The following is a 22969-nucleotide window of genomic DNA, read 5'->3' on the forward strand; positions in this document are numbered from 1 at the left end:
TTGAATGAGAGTTCATTACAGATAGCAGTAATTTAATTACTATCTGCATATTGATGTTTTAAATTTCAAACACCATAATTCAAGATTTATATAGAATCAACAACCAGACTGTCTGAAGAAGACAAACACCTAGCATTTACTCTGTTGAGTTGAAGGGCGATAATACGGACATGTATTATACGGAATAAAATACAATTTGATGTACAAGGAAATTGCAATTCACATCGAAGTTCCATAACCATGTAAAGGAACTCTCCTATGGCCTCCTACTTCTGTATGGCCACGGTGGCTCGCACTGCCCTTATCATGTATATTAGATGGTACTTTGTCCCATATGTATTCTAAAGAGAATTAGCAACCAGGCTTCAACAACGCATACATGATGTAATTTGTAACGCACGATTTAGTTTATTGGCTCCAAATCACATAACAATAGAGCTGGTTACACTGATGCGTAAGCATGCAAACAGAATATATTATAATGACACCACACAAAAATGCACATACCTCAAAATAATAAGCGAGGTACACATTTTAAAAAAAAGCAAAGAAAACAGTTCCAGATCAACTGTGATACGTGAACACGAATAACAGCAAGATACCTAAACATAGTGATGCCGTTTCTTGATTATTGCAAATTTTACAAACACAGCAACAAAATCTAACTGCACACGAAACAGAGCAATTTGGGCATAGGGACAAAAATAAAATCTGAATATAGAAAGTCAGTCCACATAAGTGTTGCCTTGGGACAGAACGTATTAACCACTTGAAAGGCTAAAAACGTGCTAGAATGCGTGATTTATCGAACGCGAAATAAAAGAAGAAAGACAAACACATCCAGTAACAACAAGAGACCCATAGTAAAAGAAACCTCCGAGTTTTATGCGGGGAAATATTCATGAATTTCCTATGGGATGTTCATGCATATCAAGGCAACCGTATTTTCTGTTTTGCTGTGTTATTGCTGGTGCATTTACTGTTATCAGTCCTGCACTTCTGTGTATTTGGATCCTATCAGTGCAGAGTCCCATGTTAAATACATTTTATTCTGACACATTTTCCTTCCTTCTGAAATTAGAGTTGATGCTCAGGCAAGCAAGTGATCACATTAAATTCCACTGGGAACCTACACAAGTGAATACTGTGAAGGCTGCTTAAAGCTCAATAGCCAAGTAGTCAAGTGTTTTAAGCTAACTTTACTGCATCATTGTGCAGCTTTAACTCCCACAGTTGAGGGAGCAGACACTGAGGAAAAGGAAAGATTTGGTACTCTGGAAATGCAGAGGCAAGAGTTGAATTTAATGTGTTTATTCTGCATTGCTGCACAAGATTCCCATAGTCAACAACACATGAGTACCAGAGGAAGACTTGTGACCAACAAAAGCACAGACTGAAGCAGAAGTATCACCGTTATTGCAATAAATCAGCTACCCAAAATGTGTCCCTATTACACGGTTGTATGTTGTTACAATGCATGCCATCACCCCGCATGCCGCTGTAAAGTAAATTTTTACCCCGACTTGCTGTCGGGGGTGCGCTGGAAGTTAGAACAGTTTAATTTACTATTTCAACTCCAGTGTGTGCAACAATAGGGACAGTGTTGGAGATAAAATTCAACACTTTCTACCCCCTGCTACACACCTTTTGCGTTGCAAAAGCATGCAGGGTAATGTAATGCGTTGTAACGCTTGTGGTGAAACGGCTGTTTCCCCTGTTGCACACAACCCAACCTACGCCATTGGCTTATATAAAGATATTGAGCGACTGGGGTAACCTTCTATAGAATATCCGTCATCGAAGTTACATCTGAGCAAATCGGTACCAAAAAGTACAACTACATACTCCCAAACATCCATACCCTTTTGTTCATTCACTACCCACCCTTGGCTCACAAACTTCACAATGCAACAACACTGAGGATCAATGGAAAACAAACATGAAAAAACTTTTCTATTTGGGAGATATTTTAGAAATTTGATGTTTCAAAGGGTTTTACTCATTCTGTGTCTATGAACAAATATGTCGGTACATGAGGACTTAAATATCCAGACATGTAACACTTTCAAACGCACGCAAAATGGAATCTAGCCGACAATCAGTGCACAAACTGTCAGCCATAATATTAATTCAAGACTGGTCTGATGGTCCTGACACATCTTCTACCATCATAGTAGATCAAATTGACACTTCAAATTCAAGCTAGATGTCAAAAGCTACAAGGGGGAGACAAACGACATATATTTGGCCTTCCAGAAACCTTGCTGCCCTCCAACTTTACTACTGCATTTATTAATGTATCTCGAGCTACAAAACAGCCTCCAGAAAATCCGAAAGACCATGCGAGTGGGGAGATTGCTGGTTATACAGGAAGAAGTTACTACATGCTCTAAAATACCATTTAGCCCTATCCCTAATTTGAGCATTTTTATCACACACTGCTACACCGACCTACATTTCTATCTCTTCTTGGTCGAGCGATATGGCTGGTTTACATGTTTTTGAATAATATCTGATCGGCCTTTTTCTCCATTTCAAATTCATCACAATGCTTAGCTGGGTGACTTGTCACTGTGAGTTGTCAAACGCCCAAGATTACAATCAGTAACCAGGTCAGTGGGCCTCATAAGGCATAATGTAAAGAGGACCTATCATTGGGCACAGTTGTAGGAATACTGCTGGGGTTTCCAAGAGTGATCAATACCCATGTGGAAAACAGAGGCCGCTTATCCAGTTTGTAAAATAGAGCCCACACTGTGTGCCATTCATGCCTGCATGCAGTGGTCGAAGTGGGCGGGATCGGCAGGGTACGGCATGCCCCTACTTCTTTCATTTAATACAGTCCGTTCCCCTACTTTATTATTTTAGATATGCGTCCCAGGACGGCCGAAATAGCCCGGCCGTTCGTGGCTGTTCAAGGACGAGCGGGCGGGCACAGAAGGAAAAGGGCTGTCGTTTCCTTCTTGCCCAGATAAGTCAAGGACAGTGTCCACTTCTCCTGCTCCACCGCTAGCAGCCGCCCCCCCCCCCTCTCTTTCTCTTATTCTCTACCTTTTTGTCGTGCTCCAGGTCACTTGTTGAATACTGTGATTTTTCTTTCCTCTGCTTTCGTTCATTCGTTCCTCTGCGAAATGGATCCAAAAGAGGAAACACTTTTGCTGCAAATGTCTTTTTCTGACATTTTTTCTATGCAGCCTCCCTCGGGAGGAGAGAAAAAAAGGTTTAACATTTGAACAATAAATACATAACTAAATAAAGCAAGAGAGAGTGGTCGCACACTGGCCTGATTGATTTTTTTCACCCCCAAACACATTAGCAGCACTTTACAGCGTTTGCCAATGAAGCGCTACTTTTCCTTTCTCATCTTTCTTTAAACAGCATTTTTCCCCAAGTGGGGAACTGCGCCATTCATGGAGGTACTGCAATACCTGCTTGATGAGTGGATTGGAAAACATTTAATGTGATCCTTATCAGTTGTTTTCCCTATTTTAGTTCATAAAATGTGTACCGCAGCTTTGTGTCCGGGGATGTGGTCTTTTTAAACCATACTGCCTATGTTTTCTAAGGATATTAGCAATGGACATTGAAACGGGTCCCTTACAAGCCCTTTAGTCATGTGCTTAACTTTTCAGGCAAAAACGCTCATTGATTTCGGAATAACGAATGTAAAAGTGTTAAGTTGTGTTCCCTATGAGTGTTTGCTTTTTCCAGAATGTTGTTACTTTTTTCGGCCAGTGTATTACTCTTGTCAAGTGTATATTTTGAATTGAATCTCATCTAGGTGTTTATAGAGGGGCATAATTTGGTAGTAGTTAAAGGCAGAGCGAATTTCTCTAAGTGGGGCAGTATGGTGTCCAGTGGGGGAGAGGATGTGGCACTTCTTTGGCCAGAGATGCCGAATTTGGAACTGGGGAACCAGGTTCAGCCTTTATGACCAGTCCACCAGACTAGGGGTGGGCGGAATTTGCTAAAGTGACTTTCGCAAATTATCGCGAACATTTTAAAAATCTCCGCAAACACGCGGAAATATCGCGAAGATGCGGAAGTTTTTTTCCCGCCCGTTTGCGGTATTTTCTGCGTGGTCGCGGCTCGCCAACTTACCCATGTGGTTGCTCGCGGGCACGGCCATCTTGTTTTCACTCTTCTCACGGTGCATGATCGCGAGAAGAAAGACGTGATCGCGCGACGCATGACGTTACTGCGGGCGCGAACTGTCGCAAGACAGCGCAAATGGCTACCAACAAACTAACATCTCGTGGAGAACGCGACCGAATCGGGAAAACTTGTCGGCGAACGCGGGGATTCAGGTAAGGCGATCGCGCGCGCGCCAGAATGTATTATTTTACAGCGCGAGCAAGAAACAAATTATCGCTAAGCTGCGGAATGCGGAAATTTTGACATTTTCGCGCTCTCCGCGGAACGCGAAAATGTCAAATTATCGCAAATTTCCGCTAGCGGAACGGAAATTTAGCCCAGGCCTACACCAGACTACTCTCCTCAGAGAGCACATTCCCCTGTTAGACCTTGGAAGTCCCTGCTAGACCTCAAAAGCCCTGGTGTCTTAGCATCAGCAGGTGGACCCTAAGGGTGGCAAGTGTGGGTTAATCTTCAAGGCAATCCAAACTGAAGTTCACCTCCAGTCTTGTCGGCAGGCATACGAAGAAGCACACCCTAGAGCGACAGTGACTCTGTCCCTGAGGTCCCAGGACCCTTGATGCCGGTCCGCCTCACCCATTGGTACCTTCATTGGCCTTGTTTCAGCAGTATTAGCTGCAACTCATCAGGGCTCGGCAATGCAGGATTTGTACGCACACCAAAATAAGTTCACAAAGTTAACAGTCTCTTTGCTTCATGCACAAGCACTTTTAATATGTGCTGCCTGCTTTGAAGTCACTGGAATTATGCAGCAATGGAGGACAAAATTATGCTGCAGTGTTAACTAAATTATGCAGCAAGAAAAAGGCTGCAGCGTAATGCGGTATATTTCCTGATTTTTTATTATTTTGACATTTTTACACATACTAACAGTCTCTGAAAATATTTTGACTCGCTAGTACCAGTTCAACATACAAATGTAGCAGTGATAAAGGTAACCACTCAACCTTTGCAAAGGTCCATTCACTTCGCAGCAACACAAGTCACATTTTTAGTAACTTTTGATCCGTTTGATCTACAAACAATTTATTAGTTAAATGCTTCAGATAATGCAGCAGATGATGTATTATGTAGCAAATATGGCAGAGCCATAATTATGTGGAAAACATTTGAAAAATAGGATATTTTGCCATTCATGTTTGAACTGCTTTTGTGGAAAAGGGGAGGAAAAGCGCTGATGACAGAAACTGCACAGCTGAGAGACAAATGGATTGTGATAGCACTTTGAAGCATATTTGGGACATTCTGTGATTGGATACATATCCCAATTTGTGAATGTATTTTAATGTCAATTTGAATTAAATAACTTAATGAGCTGTAACTGGTCAGTGAAATGCAAAAGAAATACTAAAAATGTGTATGTTTTGCTCCTTCTGGCCACACCTCTGACTCCACCCACTGCCCCAATCCTCGGGTTATTTCCGCCCTCTGATTCTCCGCCCACAGTTCCCCTACTTTTTTCCCCCCACTTCGACCACTGCCTGCATGTGAGTATGAAAATACAACTCTGGATACACACATCATTAATGGAGAACAACAACTTTGAGTGTGGACTGTCATCACTGGTGTTCTTTCAATGGGTACTGGTGTGGGAGTGGAGGATTAAAAAATGGAGCCGACCTTATTGCTAGTTTCCTATTGCTTCCAGTCTGAATTAATGAATGAAAGTATTGTTGTATGATTACTTAAATTCATTACAAATGTGTGCAATTCAAGATAAAACACATTATAAAATGCAGTGTCACTTAAAATCATTACAACTGTGTGCAATTCATGATGGACACATAAGATAAAGTGCAGGCAACTATTTGAGTCAGTTGATACATATTAGTGGTAAAGGGTAGTAAAATGTTTCCTTCGACACATGATCTGAAGTGCAGCATTACGTAAAATCATAAAAAATGTGTGCAATTCAAGATAAAAACACATTATAAAATGCAGTGTCACTTAATTTGTGATGGGCGCATAAAATAAAGGGCAAGCCACTATTAAAATCAGTTGGTACATAATAGCTGTGGGAGGTAGTGAGATTCCCTTCTGTAATTGCACATCTGCAGTGTATGATGGTTCTGAATGGTTCTCCAGGTCGGGTTCAGTTCTCTAACTGGGAACGGCACCAGTCTTGTCGATAGAAGTTGATTGACGGAGCATTTTAAAATGGCCTGATGGAGTGGGGTCTTTCCTGTCTGATTCAATTGAGGTGTTGGTAAGGATTCTTGCCTGGAGTGCTTCCATATCCAGTGCACATAAGCGGAGATATAATTACTTTTTTATTGCTTATTTAATATTTGTTCAGTTAATGGTATTTGTGTCCCAGCTCTCTATTGCGAGTTGCAGATATTCCCTCACAGCTAGCTGTGAAATTTGTGGACTAGAACTGATTGTCTTCTGTTTTGTTGTTTGGATATTTTTATTGTTTTAAAGCACACATGCTGCTCTGTAAAGCTTGTTGATGTTGTAATGCTCTTGTAAGCTTGCTGCTGCTCGGCACCTCTAGCTATCTAGGGATTGTGTAGAGGGGAAGGAGTTTCATTTTTAATATTTACTCCTCCTTGATGGGCGTGGCCACGACGGCCACCAAGATGGCCACGACCCTAATAAAGATGGCCACAACCTTGTGAGGCTCCGGTAGCAGCAGGACTGGATACCGCTGAATCGCTGCCATCCTCGCCTGAAACCGGAAGGAAATGCCCTGATGCTGATCCCAGAGGCGTTGGGGCCCAGTCTGGACGCTGGACACCATGGAGGACCCGGAAACAATGTTCTTGGCATTGGGCGGGCTCAGCGTGGCTCCTCCTCAGAGTCCTCGTGACAACAGGGGCTGTAGGCAAGCCTGAGGCCAGGGTCACCTGGTCCCGCCAGTGCCATTCCAATACCAGCCGCAGCCTGCTGCCCTGTCCTCGACCTTGCTGTGAGGTCTAGAGGTGGGGGCGACCTGGATGGGCCCTGGGAGGCCCGTGATGAACACCTTGCAGACACACCCGGGACTCGGGCCGCCCGTTCCCGATATCAATGCGCATTCTGCCTGGGGTACCTCCTGGGAGGTGGACCGAAGGAGCAAGGCCCACACCCTGCGGAGCTGTAGCTCCTGTTTTTTTTTTTGGGCTCAGAGATGCTAAGCAACCTGCTCGATGCGGAGGTGGGGTGGGCCCTGATTGAGCGGTAAATGGGAAGGTGTGCCTCACTCCGCCAACGCGCTGCCTCGGGGCAAACCTGTGGCAAACAACTGGTGGCCTTTGCACCGGGAGGCCTGCCAGACCTGTGAGTGCACATGGGCTACCTCCCACAACACACATGTGGAATGTGGACCCATTTGACAGCACGAGGCCTGAAACACACTTGTTCTATACTAATTCATGGATTGGCCCGGGGCACATTGCCTGCCAGTTGCCCCTTAGAGATGCCATCCACTACCTGGTTATCACTCTGGGTGGAGGTAATCTGCACTACCAGTCCCCAATGGTGAGCAATACATTTTATTACTACAAGGCCCATCACATCAGAGAGATCAGTGCAGACACCTGATTCGCCTGGCACGCACCTGACGCAGTGCGCACGCCAAATGGATTTATTCCCATGGTGCACCTGGCTGCAGAAATGGGCCGCACACACCCTAACCAGCACAAGCTGTAATTCGAACAGGCAGGGTCGACTGGGAGCAGGGGCACCAAATGCGGTGCAGACGAGGCCATGGATGGCACACCAGAGACTACCACAGGCACTGACGCATCAGCCGTTATGATGGAGCTGAAATCGGGGTTCCATGCATTGGATGCCCGCTTCGACACCCTGACAAGATGCATGGACGGGCTGGAAGAGTGTCTAGACTCTCAGGGATTGAGAATAGATGGCGCAGAGGAGAGGATATCGAGCATAGAGGACAACTTTCTGCCACACTGCAAAAGAGACTGGACAAGATGGAATGCATGCTGAAACAAGTAGCCATAAAAAAGAAGATTTAGAGACCAGGTCACAGAGAAACAACCTCGGCATTTCCTGAATTGTGGAGACCACCAATATGGGCCGCCCGTATTCCTTCATTGAACAACTGCCTGTAGATCTGTTTGGCCCCCTCCAGTTTCTCTCTGATCTTCTCTGTTGAGAGTGCGCACCACGACTGGGCCTGCACCCCCCTCACTGGTGCTCCACCATGTCTTCTCATCACATGTCTCCTCAACTACAAGGACAGGGATACTGCACTCTGCCTGGCCCAGGATAAGGGTCCCCTCCAACACCAAGGCTCCGCTATATCCCTATACCCGGACTTCACCCCCAAGGTGCAGGAGGCCGAACCAAAATTCAGTGATGTCAAGAACACCCTCCGCAAAAAGAACATATGCTACAAAATGCAATACCTGGCTAGAATGCGGATTGAACATACTGGGAAGACTTGAGTCTTTGAAACACCTGCAGAGGCAGCCCCCCCCACAGACCTCGTCAGAACATGACTGACACGCAGGGACCTGATGGCCCTTCCGAATCCATAATGTGTTGCCTGCAATGCCTCGATGATTTGTCATCTTAGACTGTTTTTTGAGCAATCCAACTCTGCACTCTTTCACCTAGAGTTTCCTCCATACCCTTTACAATTACAAATGTTGGTGCTTTTGTATACCTGATCATACCAAGCTTACATTTCCAGACCGCGGCTTGCTGGGTTGCCACTGTGCCCCATTTGCTATATACCACTGCCCCATTTTCTGCTGGGGTCCCGTTGTTGTTTGTCCTCAATGTGTGGGATTCACTGGATGTTTTTCTGTATCTGGTGTGGGTGGGGGGAATGGGATGTGATAGTGTCAAGATAGCCTTCCTCCAGGAAACACACTTATCGCCCAGTAACGCCCCCACATTTGCAAAAACATGGGCCACACACCACTATTTCTCTTCATATAGCACGTATTCCCACAACACCTGTATACTCATAAATAGGAGTGTCACTTTCCACTCACACTCCCTCTACACGTACTCAGACAGCCGCTACATTATCTTACACAGCACTCTTGCTGATAAGCAAGCTCTTTTAGTAAACGTGTATGCTCCCACTACAGCTGAGTCCTACTTCTTTCAAAACCTATACAGGCACATGAGCTTCATTGACAATGACCACATAATCCTGGAAGGGGATATCAACCTGCCCCAATGTCCACGCCTTGACTCCTCCAGCTCCCACCCTAGCAATAAGCCCAGAGCCCAAGCAGTCCTGAAATAAATTGTAGAAACCTTTGCGCTAAAAGACACATGTTGCACAAATTACTCACTCGAACCAGGGTTTACTTTCTATTTATCACCACATTCATTCTGGTTGAGGCTCAACTACTGATTCTTATCAGTCAATGTCTCCCTCTGTTCCACATAAGTCATTGTCCTACCACACATTCTATCTGATAACAACCCTGTCCTTCTAAAACTCTGCATACCAAGCAGTTGCAGAGCTGGAAGAACATGGCGGTTTCCTGGTGGAGCACTGCACGACCAGGTATTTCGAGGTGAGAAGTCGGAAGCCATACTTGAATACTTTGCAATAAAAACAGGCACCATTGCCACACAAGCCACCCTTTGGAAAGTCTTCAAGGCCTACACTGGAGGAGTTAGCATTTCTAAGCAATGGGGCATACTACATAACACACACAGCCACTTTCAACGCCTCGAGACGGAGCTGCAGGAGTCGATACAGCAGCAGAAAGAGATGGAGACCCGAGACTCCATCAGCCGGTGCTAATCTCGATGGAATTCCATGAGTTCGCTGAACTGGAAGCCGCATATATTGGGGAGATATGCCAGCGCTAGGCGCTAAGGGGAGGGAGAGCTTTCTGGATGCATTCTGACTAGGATGCTGCAGCCAAACCACGTACATAACTACATGACAGAACTCCAGACAGACACCAACACACAAATAGAGGGCAGTCAGAGGTTCTTGACTGAATTTCCTGAATACTATAAATGTCTATATACCTCCCGCATCCTGGAGCCCCCTAGGCCTTCCTTCCTACCTAGAGGAAATCGCCATGGTCTGACTTACTGAAGGCCAGTGACAATTCCTCAGTGAACCCCTCATCCTGGAAGAGATCAGAATAGCCATAGATTAGTTTGACGGCTCTAAAGTACCAGGGCTGGATGGCCTAACAGGCAATAAGGCATTCGAGAAACACCCAGGCCCTCAGCTTCTTAAATTGTATAATGAAGTCGTTACTACACACTCCCTACCTCCCACATTACAAGAAGCATTCCTCACGCTGTTGTTAAAACCAGGAAAGGATTTCACTTGCCATGCATCATATAGGCCACTGTCACTACTTAACCAAGACAATAAAATACTGGTCATATCCTTGGCTACCAGCCTAGGTCTCATGATTGAACAACTTATATCACCTGTGCAGTCCGGCTTTGTGCCGCATGGGTCAACCATTTTTGCAGTACTCAACAAGATTTCCCAGACAACACCAGTGCTAGTGGCCCTGTTAGATGCTGAAAAAGCATTTGAATACCTTGAATAGCCATTTTTAGGAGAATTGCTGAAGAATATATAGGAGATAGTGCAGTTTGAAGACCTTTTTGGGCTCCGGTTTAACTGGACCAAATCAGAGCTATTCCCTCTAACTGATCCCACTCAGAATGTTCCATCAGACCACCCCCTCAAGTGGACGATGGAAAGCACCAAATATCTTGGTATTCATACCCACCGCGATGAGAGCCAGGTATTACAACTGAACTACGGGCCTATGATGTTGGATTTTGAAATACAATAGTCAAACGTTGGATTAAACTGCTGGTATCCGTAGCAAGCAGAGTAGCTTATATTAAAATGATAGTGCTCCCTCGAATCCTCTACCTTTTTCTCCCAATTCGGCTCTCGCAAACCTTTTTTAAATCGGTATGCGGCCATCTCCTATGGCTGATCTGGGGTGGAGGCAGACCGCCGGAGGCTGGGATACCTTAACACTTCCATACAAATGAGGAGGTCTGGGAGTGTCTGACTTCTGTCTATACTTCCTGGCAGTCCAGTGCCAATACTCCCCTAGTTGGTACCACCCAGATGCCTGCATCCGTTACTTGAAACTGGAGCTTGACCAACTAAAAGGTCACCCACATGCAGCAATACTGCCAAAGGGTATTTTGCTGAACACCACTGACATTCAGACAATGTCCAAGACCTGCTGAGCTTGGAAGACGCTGCTCTGTCTACTAGGAGGGGGTCCCCTATACTCGCCAGCTCTTCCACTGTGCAATAAAACATGGCTTCCACTCATGCAGGAAAAATGTGTAAAGCTTATGCTGGACCATTAAAATGTATGCACCGAGGGGGACTTGCCATGGCCATACTCTCCAAGCCACCATAGACTCCACTTCAACAATGCACAATATATGCGCCGATTTATCTTCCAGTGACTCCATAACACACTACGCTCAATGTTCCCCACCTCCCCTCTACCCCAGAAGACTTTCCGCCATTGACACTGGTAATATCAGAAGCAGAAGGTAATCATATGGTCTCCAGGTATACCGTACATATCTAGCCATGAAGCCAGACATAACTGCCAGGGTGAGAGAGGTATGGGCACGGGACCTTGCCAACCTCCTTACCGATACATTTTGGTTCTACTGCTACTCCCAGATCCAGAAGGTGTCACTCAACCACAGACACAAACTGTTGCAATTAAAATTATTACACCATACATACCTCACCCCCATGGACATAGTTAAACTTGACCCCGATAGATCAGACCGCTGTCTCAAATGTCATGCTCAAAGGACAGACTTCCTACACCTCACATGGTCATGCACCATCATCTCCACCTACTGGTTATCGGTCTACACATACGTCATGTGTTAGAAATCACACTACAACTAGATCCCATGGTGGCATTACTGGGGTGCACAGTAAACATTCCTCGGTCAATGCGTTGACTTACCTCCATGGCTTTTCTATTGCAAAGCGTGAAATTGCAATCCAATGGTGCTCCACTCCGGCTCCCACCCCCGCGGCCTGGCTCAGGAGCATGGCACATTGTGAGAGCCTTAGAGAGGATTATTCCGCTCTACAACCTCCAATGTGTAGCCCCAAAGATATTTGGCATTGAAATGGTATACTGGCAGCCCACTGGCAGCCTACTGATGTTGCAATATATTTTATTGCAAGCTTGTTTCCAGTCCAGGGAAGGCATGGCTTGGCAGTTCGGGCTGGACTGTTCCCATGAGGCACAGGGTCAGACTGATTTGCATATGGCCATGTCTGAACTGGGGTGGCAGAGTGGGCTAAAGAACGGTGATGGATCAACCCCAGATCTGTTGACTGGGTGTGAGTGTTTGATTGGTTCTGATGCTCCGTCCATCACCACCCCCTTCTGTACCGCTTTGTTCGCCATAAGTTGGCAGGGTATGCTCAGACGTGAGTCCCTTGCTCACTTTGTCACTGGATTCAAGCAAGCCTGGCTGAAGACGGCTGAAATGCCAGAAACCCGTCTAGGAAGCTTGTTTCCGGTCCAGGGAAGACATGGCTTGGCAGTTCGGGCTGGACTGTTCCCATGAGGCACAGGGTCAGACTGATTTGCATATGGCCATGTCTGAACTGGGGTGGCAGAGTGGGCTAAAGAATGGTGATGGATTAAACCCAGATCTGTTGACTGGGTGTGAGTGTTTGATTGGTTCTGATGCTCCGTCCATCACCACCCCCTTTTGTACCTCTTAGCAGAAACCAGGCACCCTATACCAAGGTAGCAAAGTGTCTGCTGGAATTCTTGATGAATGTTGTGGATGATTTGGACAGCCATTAAGGATACACAGACTAATATGTGCTTGTTCATTTATCTATTTTTGTTTGTTTAGCACTCAACCATCTTCCAGCAACTTTGAAGCAAAGACAGGTAAGCAAGGTAGGGAGTGAATAGTATAAGAGCCAAACAGGTAGGTCTTGCCAGTATCTGGGACAGCTTTCAAGATTTAATTTTGGCAATGATTGTGAATAGAATAAGCCTGTAAAAGTACGCTACGGTGGAGTTGTAAACTCATACTTAAACGGTTTCATTGTGAATACGGCCTCAGAAAATCCAGGAATTTCGGTTAACTAGGACATTATTTACTTTCAGCATCCTTATACCTTGGGCTTGTTTATAGGCAAGTCTGTGGACCATGGTTTAAATCCACTATTAAATCGACCAGTGGGCACTCACCAAGGGGGACTATAAATTGGATTTTGACAAAATGTGAAACTATCAAAATACAAATTTCGCATGATAGTTCAGCTTATCGGCTCCTTGGTATCAATCTTCCAATTACAAACATCGAATGTACAATGTATACATTTTGATATGACGAATCTGGTGGGAGAGAGAGAAAGGGTTGTAAATATACTGAAACTGGAGGGTGAACCTTTAGTCTCTTGGTTCCGATTGCTCACAAATGTTGACAGCAATTTTAAACTACGGCGGTATTATTTTGGGGTTCAATTGTTACATGCCTCCTATTGTCATGGCAACATGGCAACATTTAAGAGAGTGCTGGACTGCTGGGGTTCTTATCAGTGCATATAATTTCAAATTTCTTCCTTCAAAACCTAGCTTTACGACATCATCAAACAAAAGATGCATTTTATGCACCTTTGGAAAGTAGAAAAAACTGCCATTTAATTGATAATTTTAAAATAAATATTTGTATGGCGAGGGCGCAGTACTCTATTATGCTCTAGTTCACTCATATGGACAATGAAAATGAGCCAAATTTGCAAAGCTTATATCTTCAGTTAAGGTTCAACATTGGCACGAGAGGTGAGCACTTTCACTGCACTGCACTTACAAGTTAATGTTTGAACTGATGCATGAATTACAATTTTTGAACGGTGGGGAAAAGTACAATTAAAGAGCGATGAAGCTTCGAGTGGGGTCATGCTGCCTCTCTCCTCCCTTACCAGTGGTACTACATAGCATGTTACTCTGGGTAGATATGTATAATTGGTTTACGCCACACAGTTTCTCATGAGTAGATGTTATCAACAGTGAAATTTATCTAGGGCCAAAGCATAAGGTGTTATGAGATACAAGATCATTAAATAGGCCTTCTGGGTATGGGATCAGTTATTTTCTTCAGTAAAGCCACTGAAAGATGTGCTTAAGTGGACGATACTGTGAAGTTAAAATCCCATTGCAAAAAGAACAATTGATTAACAGAATGTTGAACAATGTCAAACATTCACCCCAGTACAGAGATCTGGGCCTACATCCATCGTTTTTTTTACTCCCCATGCCCTTCCAGTTTAGACCCAGCCATATGCAAATCAATCTTGACCCTGCTCCCCATGGGAACAGTCCAGCCCAAACTGCCAGGCCGTGTCCTCCCCGAACAGGAAACAAGCATCCTCACCTGGTTACGGGTTTTCACCCCTCATCAGACAAGCTAGCTTGACTCCAGTGGCATGGAGATTACGGGACCCACGTCTGGGTATACCCATCCAACTTTGGGTGACAAATGCAAAAATAACATCATTTGTTCCTTTTGCATTGATATTCTATGTGCATTGCACTAATGAATGTGTAAATGCAGGTTAATTAGTACACATGTTTCGAACAAAAGAGTTTAATGTGCCCTATTTTTTTTTTCATTGGAACCTTTTTGTCAAGCCAGTGATCCAGCTCGAGACCGGGGGAAAAACTTATCCTCCTTGCGTTGCAGACCCGAAGTCACACCAGCTCATTCACACACGCAGTCAGTGGTGGGGCCCATAACACCAACATTCACACACGTCTCCACTCAACGAGTCTGCACAAAGGAGGGATGATGACTGACAAGAGCTGGATAATAGGGGGGGAGTACCTTATTACCTATAGGGAAGAAAGTTATTTTACAAAATATACATTAGCATCACCACCTATAGGATCCTAACCTTAAACATCAAGGCACCCCACCACTTGGTTGACGAACCAATTAGTTGGACTGGTTGATGGTGATTTAGAACCAGCTAAAACACATTTAAGCGTCGGAATCCTCTAATCTCTTCATTGAAAAACCACAAACTCGTAATTTCTGTTAATCAATTATTTCTTTATCTAAATTTTGTTTGCAATTAATATTAGCATTTTGGTCAATCAATGTTTAGAATTTTGTTCAATCAGCACAAGTCGCATGACATTTATATTTACCTATTCTTGCTATCTGGATTTTTCCTAATTCATTTGGTTCTGCATAACCGAATTTAGCTGTTAATTTGTCCCAATAAAGCAGGCCACAGCTCAAAGTCCGAAAGTTCTTTGCTCAGCACGTTACAATCCCAAAGATCTGCAAAGGACCAGAATTCGTGCAAGCATCTGTCATCGCTTGTGGGGTCCATAGGGGTGTGCAGTCATCGAAAACCGCAGAATGCCAGCCCCTCCCTATTCTACTACCCTTTATATAATGAAATTCGGGATAACATGAAACATTCTTAGGCTAAGGAAGCAGATGATTGGTTAATTTGATGAATTTTGTAATGTCGTCTGATTTCACGTCAGTCTAGATTCTCATGGATTTTGCTGGTTCACTTCCTCTGTCCATGTTGCCCTTTTGAAACATTGTATAGTTTGCTTGTATGTCCCAATTGTTCACTTAGACCAGATTTTAATGACTGAAGTTTGGCAGTCCTCCATGTTCCTATCCTTGACCAGGAACACTGTGCCTTGAGGTCGCCTGGAGGTCTACGGAGCCATCCGAGTCTGCGCAGTAGGCATCGCGCTCATGAGACGGGGGCCACTTCTGAACTCCATTTTGGACGCCATGTTTTGGTAGGCCCTAATGCCAACTTAAGCGAAACAAACACAAAAGAGTAATTAATACAAAGAAATGAAGATTCTAATGTTAAACCCTAACTAATCCCTTTATCTATTAGTATTTTCCTAGCATTTAGCGACATTTAAAGCAATAAAACTCACCCTTCGGTCCAAAACGGGAACGCAAACGTCACAAAAGCGACATAAATCATGTGATATCCTATTACCACATGTGCTACTATTAATATGCATACATAAGTTAGTTATTAGCGTTATTCTGCCATGCAAATAGCAATAAGTCCCACGTGTAATTGGTGTCTAATAAAAGTGCAAACGTTGATTAATATAACACAGCAAACAGTTAGTCCAAACTGTTATATTAGTCGGTTAAGTGAGTAGTACTTTCATGCAAAATAGAGGAGATATACAAAATTTTGCTTTACCTGCTCCATCACCAGTCATAATATTTGTGTGCCAAAGGATGTTTCCATGTAGCCCTGGTGGATATTCCAGTAGCGACCTGACATATGATATTTTGGAACCTAATTAAAAACAGGAAATAGGTTTTGGCACTAAAATTTATTAGTGATTTTAGTTGTTACATTTATTGAGAAGACCTTTGCTTGTTTTTTGTTTTTGCTGTGGTTTTATTGCGCAATTTCCTAAAATTCATATGCCACAAGTAGCTCAAAAAGAAAATATGTTTAACTGGTAAACCATACATTTAACTTGAGAGAGTAATGTATGAGTGACCAATTGTGGGCTACTTCTACTTTGCAGTGGAGACCAAAACGTTTGTTGCACTACTAGATAAAAAGCCTGCCACCATTCACTGTAAGATTGACACATGAATCGATTCCACATCTCACACTAGTAAAATCTAAATGCAGCGTTAGCAAAGCTAACACCTTTTTTTTTGGTTACTTTATTGAGCTTTCTAAGTATTGTAGTTAGGCAAATATTACAAAACTTAATCAACATTATACAAGGCATCTCAGATCACAACACACAAAGACTTACATGGTTGAATGTCGTACATGTAGCCCAATGGGGCAGAGCAAACTAATATTTTCGCTGTTTTACAAATCGTGGCTAGTAAAACATATTTACACAAATCTAGTAGGGTTGATACACAGGTACCTCGGTGCAGGACGGACTTTTGGCCGTACACCATAAGCATTTCAAATGATAGCACTCTCTGGTCAGGATATTAGGCAATCGGTTAACAGTTTCAGAAAGAAAATGCCCCATTTTGAAAGCCCACCCTCAATTATTTGGACAGACCCTGTTGTGTTTATTTAGTCTGTACATTGGAGCCATGCTAGCCAGACCCCAGTGCGTGTGTTCTTACCCCAAAGACTAGTCAAATTGGTTAAAACCCTGATTGGAAGTTTTAAATTGCCTATAGATCCCTAGCATATGGTATCCTGTGTACCCAGGACATGTAAATTAAATGGCACTATTGGACTGCAATACTTATTGTGCCACCACTAAGCATGCCTCTAGACCTGCCACAGCTGCCTAGAACATCAGTTTTAAAACTATCATTTGAACCTATCAAAATCACCCTTTTCCCAGCCCTAAACCTAGCTCTTAAATAGTAGTAAGTCATCCACAAATTTGGCCTTAATGGTAATGTTAATTTTAGAGATTTATGAACCATGCGTTACTCGACAGAGTGTCGCAGCGTTATGTGGAAAGTCAGAAATAGGAGAGGTTGAGATCCACTCCTGCAAAAAAGCCCTTCAAGACAGACTGTAACAAGGCTGGTTTTACCTTAAAAAACACTGTGTTACTTTATTACACTTAATACAGCTAACTTGGCAGCCTCTACCTTGTGTTTGTGGACCTGCGGGCAGCTTTCGACTTAGTTCCACGAGCCAAATTGTGGCAGGTTCTAGCTGATTTGGGCCTCCCGCCCTATTTGCTAGCAGTCTTAATTAGGCTCCATGAAAATAACTTTGCCCAGGTGAGATGTGGCAAGTATGGCGACCTTACGGATCGATTTCCTGTCCATAAAGGTGTCCGCCAAGGGTGTGTGTTGGCTCCCACACTATTTAGCCTTTACATCAATGGTCTTGTCGACCATCTGAATTCTGTGGCAAACAACGATGCCCCAAAACTGGTAACAGGTCGAGTGCCCGCTCTGATGTTCGCAGACGACACCTTGTTGTTGTCTAGAACATCATCGGGCATTCAAAACACACTCGATGGTTTTGTAAAGTTCTGTGAGCAGTGGGGTTTGGAAATCAACTTGGGGAAAACAAAATTTATGATTTTCAACCCCCCTAAGCGGGTACGTCCAAACCCAGTTTTATATGGCGCTCCCCTTGAAAGGGTTAAAACTTTTGTCTACCTGGGCCTTACTCTGACTGAGAAATTTAACTGGGATAAGCAGATAGCCAAGTCGACGCTTAAACTTTCCCAGTTGGTGGGGGGACTCAATAAAGTTTTTAAAAAGTCGTCCTACAAACCAGTGTCCCCTGTTTTGGAGATTTTTTGTCGACAGGCCAGAGTGGCCGTAATCTACGGGGCTGATTTGTGGGGACATAAGCAAATAGAGACCCTTACCAAGGTTGAGCAGTCCTTTTTAAGAACACTTGTAGGGCTCCCCTCTAGCACGCCTCTGACACCATTGAAATTTGATCTTGGCCTAGCCTCAATAGATGAGATTGTAAGTGCTAGACCAATTTTGTATTGGAAAAGGTTGTGGTCGACTCCCGAACTGGCCCCATACAGAGCTGAATTCACTGCGATCTGGCCTCTCCTTAAATTTAAAAAGATTCCCTGGCTCCAACATATCAAAGTAGCTAGCGCCGGTCTAGGACTCCCGGAACTCTGGGCTTCCCCAGAAACTTTTTGCACCGGGCTAACTAAAAAAGAATTATCTTCACTGATATGTACACGGAATCTCCAAATACTTTTGAGCTCTATAACGGTGGGTAGATTGACTTCTGTGTTCCTCACAGTTAAATCTGACTCAAAATTCGAGGAATTCATGGATCTAATCGAACCCCCGCTTGGTCCAAAATTATACATTCAGTTAAGACACGGCACTCTACCAGTCAGGTCCTTTTCAGTTAAGTGGCAGACGCAGAACCAGGATAGTTGTCCCGCATGTAATTACAAATTGGAGACCGTATCACATGTGTTGTTCTTCTGCCCTGTATACTCTGTAATTAGAAAATGTTGGTTAATTCCCATTTGTAGGAATTTGGGATTTCGTCACTTTAAGCAGGCCCTTAGGCCCCTAACTTATGACACCGACCCCCTTATTGTATTTGCAGTATCCCGCTATTTATATGGCATGTGGCGCAGGAGACGAACTTTTTTAAATTAATTTTCGTATTCACTTGTCTTATGATAACGTGTTGTTTAATTTTTTTTTAAATTGTACAGTTATTTATTGTTTTATTGTATTTGCTAATGTACTTATGTGCACTTTTATGGTCTTATGGCCGAAATAAAGTTATCACTGACACTGACTGACAGCTAACTTCAGATTGGAACTAGCTAGAAAGACACTTCAAATATTGATTTTCCTAGTTAATCAAACTTTAACATAATCTAAAGTAACATTTTGTCTATTTTAAAAACAGTGACTCTAGAAAGTCACTATTTTTTTACCTAAAGCCTCTAGTAGCCTTTTCAAAGTTAATCTCCAACTGTCTGCAAGGAGGTGTGAATGGCTCCCAGGAAAGGAAACAAAAGGTATTTAGGTGGGAGGAGTTGTGACCTCCTCCTGACTGGACTGCCTGGTGGAAGTGCCCAACAAATACACAAACTTCAAAGAGGCATCCCAGTCTCAGGATGATGTAACTCACATATAGGCCTGTACTTTTCATTGTCTAGGTAGTCAGGATGACACTAATTCCATTGGGGGTAAAACCTGTTTCAGTATTGATTTGCAAGGGAAGTTTTTCATTTTTCACCTCAGGGTTGTGTCCAGAGCTCTGCCCAGGGGAAGAAATGCGCTGCCATGTGGAATATTTGGTAGTACAGTCCACTGTGGGATTTTTTAGGGCCAAGCCTCCAGTAAATTATGACAAAACAGGTAGGGTTGCCTCTGGAAGCTTTGTCTCCATTGGTCAGGGAGTCTAATCCAGCCATAAGCTAGTGCCAGGACTAAATGTGACACCCCTGGATACCTTCTTCAGAACACTGTGGACCTGTGGATAGACAGCAGAAGGACTCCAAATGCTGTTGAATCTGTAGAGAAAAGCCCCAAGGGCTGGACCTGCTCCCACTTGTACCAATGATGAAGAAGTGGACTCCAAGTTTCAGTTGTCTTGCCTCCTCTTAAACTACAGGACCACATAAGCTGCAAGAAGCCTAGTTTTTTTCCAAGAGCCCAGCTGACCATTTCAAGCTAATTTGATCTGGACCCTGCTAGTGGCTTCTGGGAGAGTGAGCCCTAATCCCCATGTAGTGCCTGCAAGGTTCTGGACCTTTGTCTGGTTTAAAAGTGTATTCCTCTGACCATAAGACCTGCAAAACTGGACACCTAAAAAGGCTGCAGAATTTTTTCTCCATAGGACCAGCGGACACTGGGATGAATGCCAAAGCCACAGCAGATGAAATCAAGTTGCTGGATAAATTCAGCCTGCTGGTTTCTCCTGCTGAAAGGATTTTGACTGGTAGCCGCTAAAGACCCCATGGACCGCAACGCTGACCGTGAGAGACACGGGTAGGAGAGGACTCCATCTCCCAGCCGCCCCAGGGCCTCTGGCCACGCATAAAGCGCCATCGCAGACCTGCGGCGGGTGTAGCCGCTAAAGACCCCACGGACTGCAAAGCTGAGCGGGAGAAACACGGGCAGGAGAAGACTCCATCTTCCAGCCGCTCCTGGGTCTCTGGCCGCGTATAAAGGGCCATCGCAGACCCGCGGCACGGGACACGTGCGAGGATGCGCCCGGGCAAAGCGCGTGCCGATTTCAGAGGGCGGGGCCGTCTATGCCCGTCTGAGCCTGGAGAAAGCTGGGCTGGGCCCACCCTCTGAAATTGGCGATTCTATATAAGGTACTGGCTACATTCATCATTGCTATCACCGCTATTTGTTATCATTTGGTCTAAGTTTAAGTCGGTTTAACTGTATAGTATTCGTTTGCTATATGATGAGTAAGCATAAGGGTCAAAATGATCGTCTGGATACGGAATTGTGGGAACTCTTGACTCATTTCTAACCAGAGCAACATCCGTCTTAGCATATGAAATTGAGATGACGGAACATCTCTTATCGCTGGAACCTGCCCCCCAAACAAGCTCTGCTCTGATGGGTGAAACATCTTTGCCTATCATAAAACAACCTTCAATGCAAACTCAGACGGAGGAGTCAGAAAAGGGGGAGCATTGACATTAACAAAAACAAAGACAGGAATATCCACCAGGGCTGCAGGGGCAAAAAAGGCCATGGGACCTAACTCGGAAAACTCAGGAAAGAGAAAAAGAGGGGGAGGTGCACAGAATCAAAAACCGGCAAAGGCGCTCAGACACGCCAAAGTAAGAGGGAACTGTGATGAGGAGGAATCTGTACAAGATATGCAAGAAGGAAAACGTCCCTCAGAAAACCCCATATTATCTGTTAGCCCCTTGACCAATGAGGACATGTGACCGAGACTGGAGACCTTAGTAGCCACGATGCTGAACCCTATAATTGCAACACTGAACCGGATGGAAGGGAAGCTAGTGACCCTAGATGCACAGATGATCAAAAATGAACAGGCACTCGGGACATTGTCGCTCCCACTGAAGGTAGGGCCTGTGGGGATTGGACTAAGTGCAAGAGGAAGGTCAGAACAAGAGACTCAATCCCAAAATAATTCCATTAGCACAGACGAGATAGGGATTAGTCCAAACACAGAGCCCTCATCCATTAACCTGAGCAATGACCCACCCCAGATCTCAAAATCGTATGCGAGACCTGCTTCTAGCAAATCCAGCAATAGTCAATCACATCGGCAACAGACAAGTGGTGCGGACGGTATAACAACCCACCTAACTCCACCCACTAATATAGTTTCCACCTTTCGAGGAGGAAAGGCGCCTGGCCCAGGGATGGGGCCAGGGAATCGAATAGATCTCCAAAGAGAGGAAAGGGCAAATGTCTGTCCACTACTGACTCGAACACAGACCTTACATCTTCCCCCGGCAGCCGCACCCCTTGTACTGGTGTTGGGGAATTCACCACTGATGACCGAGGGTCAACCGGAATCTACAATTGAACTGATGTCCAAAGCACTACATTGGCTGACAGAAAAACTGATTGAGGGGGAACACTCCACAGGCAATGGTAGGAATGATGCTCCTAATATTGTTTGGTTGGGAGACTTCAATACCTATCCCTGCAAATATAATGTAGCCCCTATATGCGGCTTAGAGGATTTGGGGGGAAACATTATAAATGACTTTGCACACAACGAATATGGTAACTGCTTAAACAAGATGCTAACATCCTGAAATATGGTAATGACCGGTGACTTAGAACTTTCACCAGGTAACATGGCAGGAACCTTCCAAAGAAATGGCCTAGAGTCAACTATTGACTATATGTTAGTTACTACCCCTATTAGCTTTAGACCAAGCAGGTTGGCAAATCATTTTTCAAAGTTTAGTGACCATGCTATTTTATCACTTTGGATAAAAGTATTTATTGGGGAAGCCCTATACATTCAAAATGTTGATACCCCAATAGTGGCAAGAAGGAATGGAATACAACTAAAATGGGCTCATGTTGATAAACCTAAACTGACTGTAGAAATTATATTAACTACACTGAGCAAGATAGCAATTTGCCTAGATCCAGAGGCTGAAGCAGGAGAAACTGTGATGGCCTTCTGTGATCTCCTAGAGAAGGTAAAACTGGCTCTTACATGTCCAAAAGAAACAAACAAGGGGCCCGAAAGGGGCAGGTTTGATTCCCAATGTGCAAAAGCAAGGAGGGCTTAGATGCACGCCTTGAAAAATAGACCCAGTATCCCAGACCAAATTAGGGGATTGCGGGCTACATATATGCTTGCTAGGCGAAATAGAGAGAAGGCTATAAAAGAGGAAATTTGGGAGGATCTTGACACAGCAGCTAAAAT

This window comes from Triturus cristatus, chromosome 8 (genome assembly GCF_964204655.1).
Source record: "Triturus cristatus chromosome 8, aTriCri1.1, whole genome shotgun sequence".
In the NCBI taxonomy this organism is placed as follows: Eukaryota; Metazoa; Chordata; class Amphibia; order Caudata; family Salamandridae; genus Triturus; species Triturus cristatus.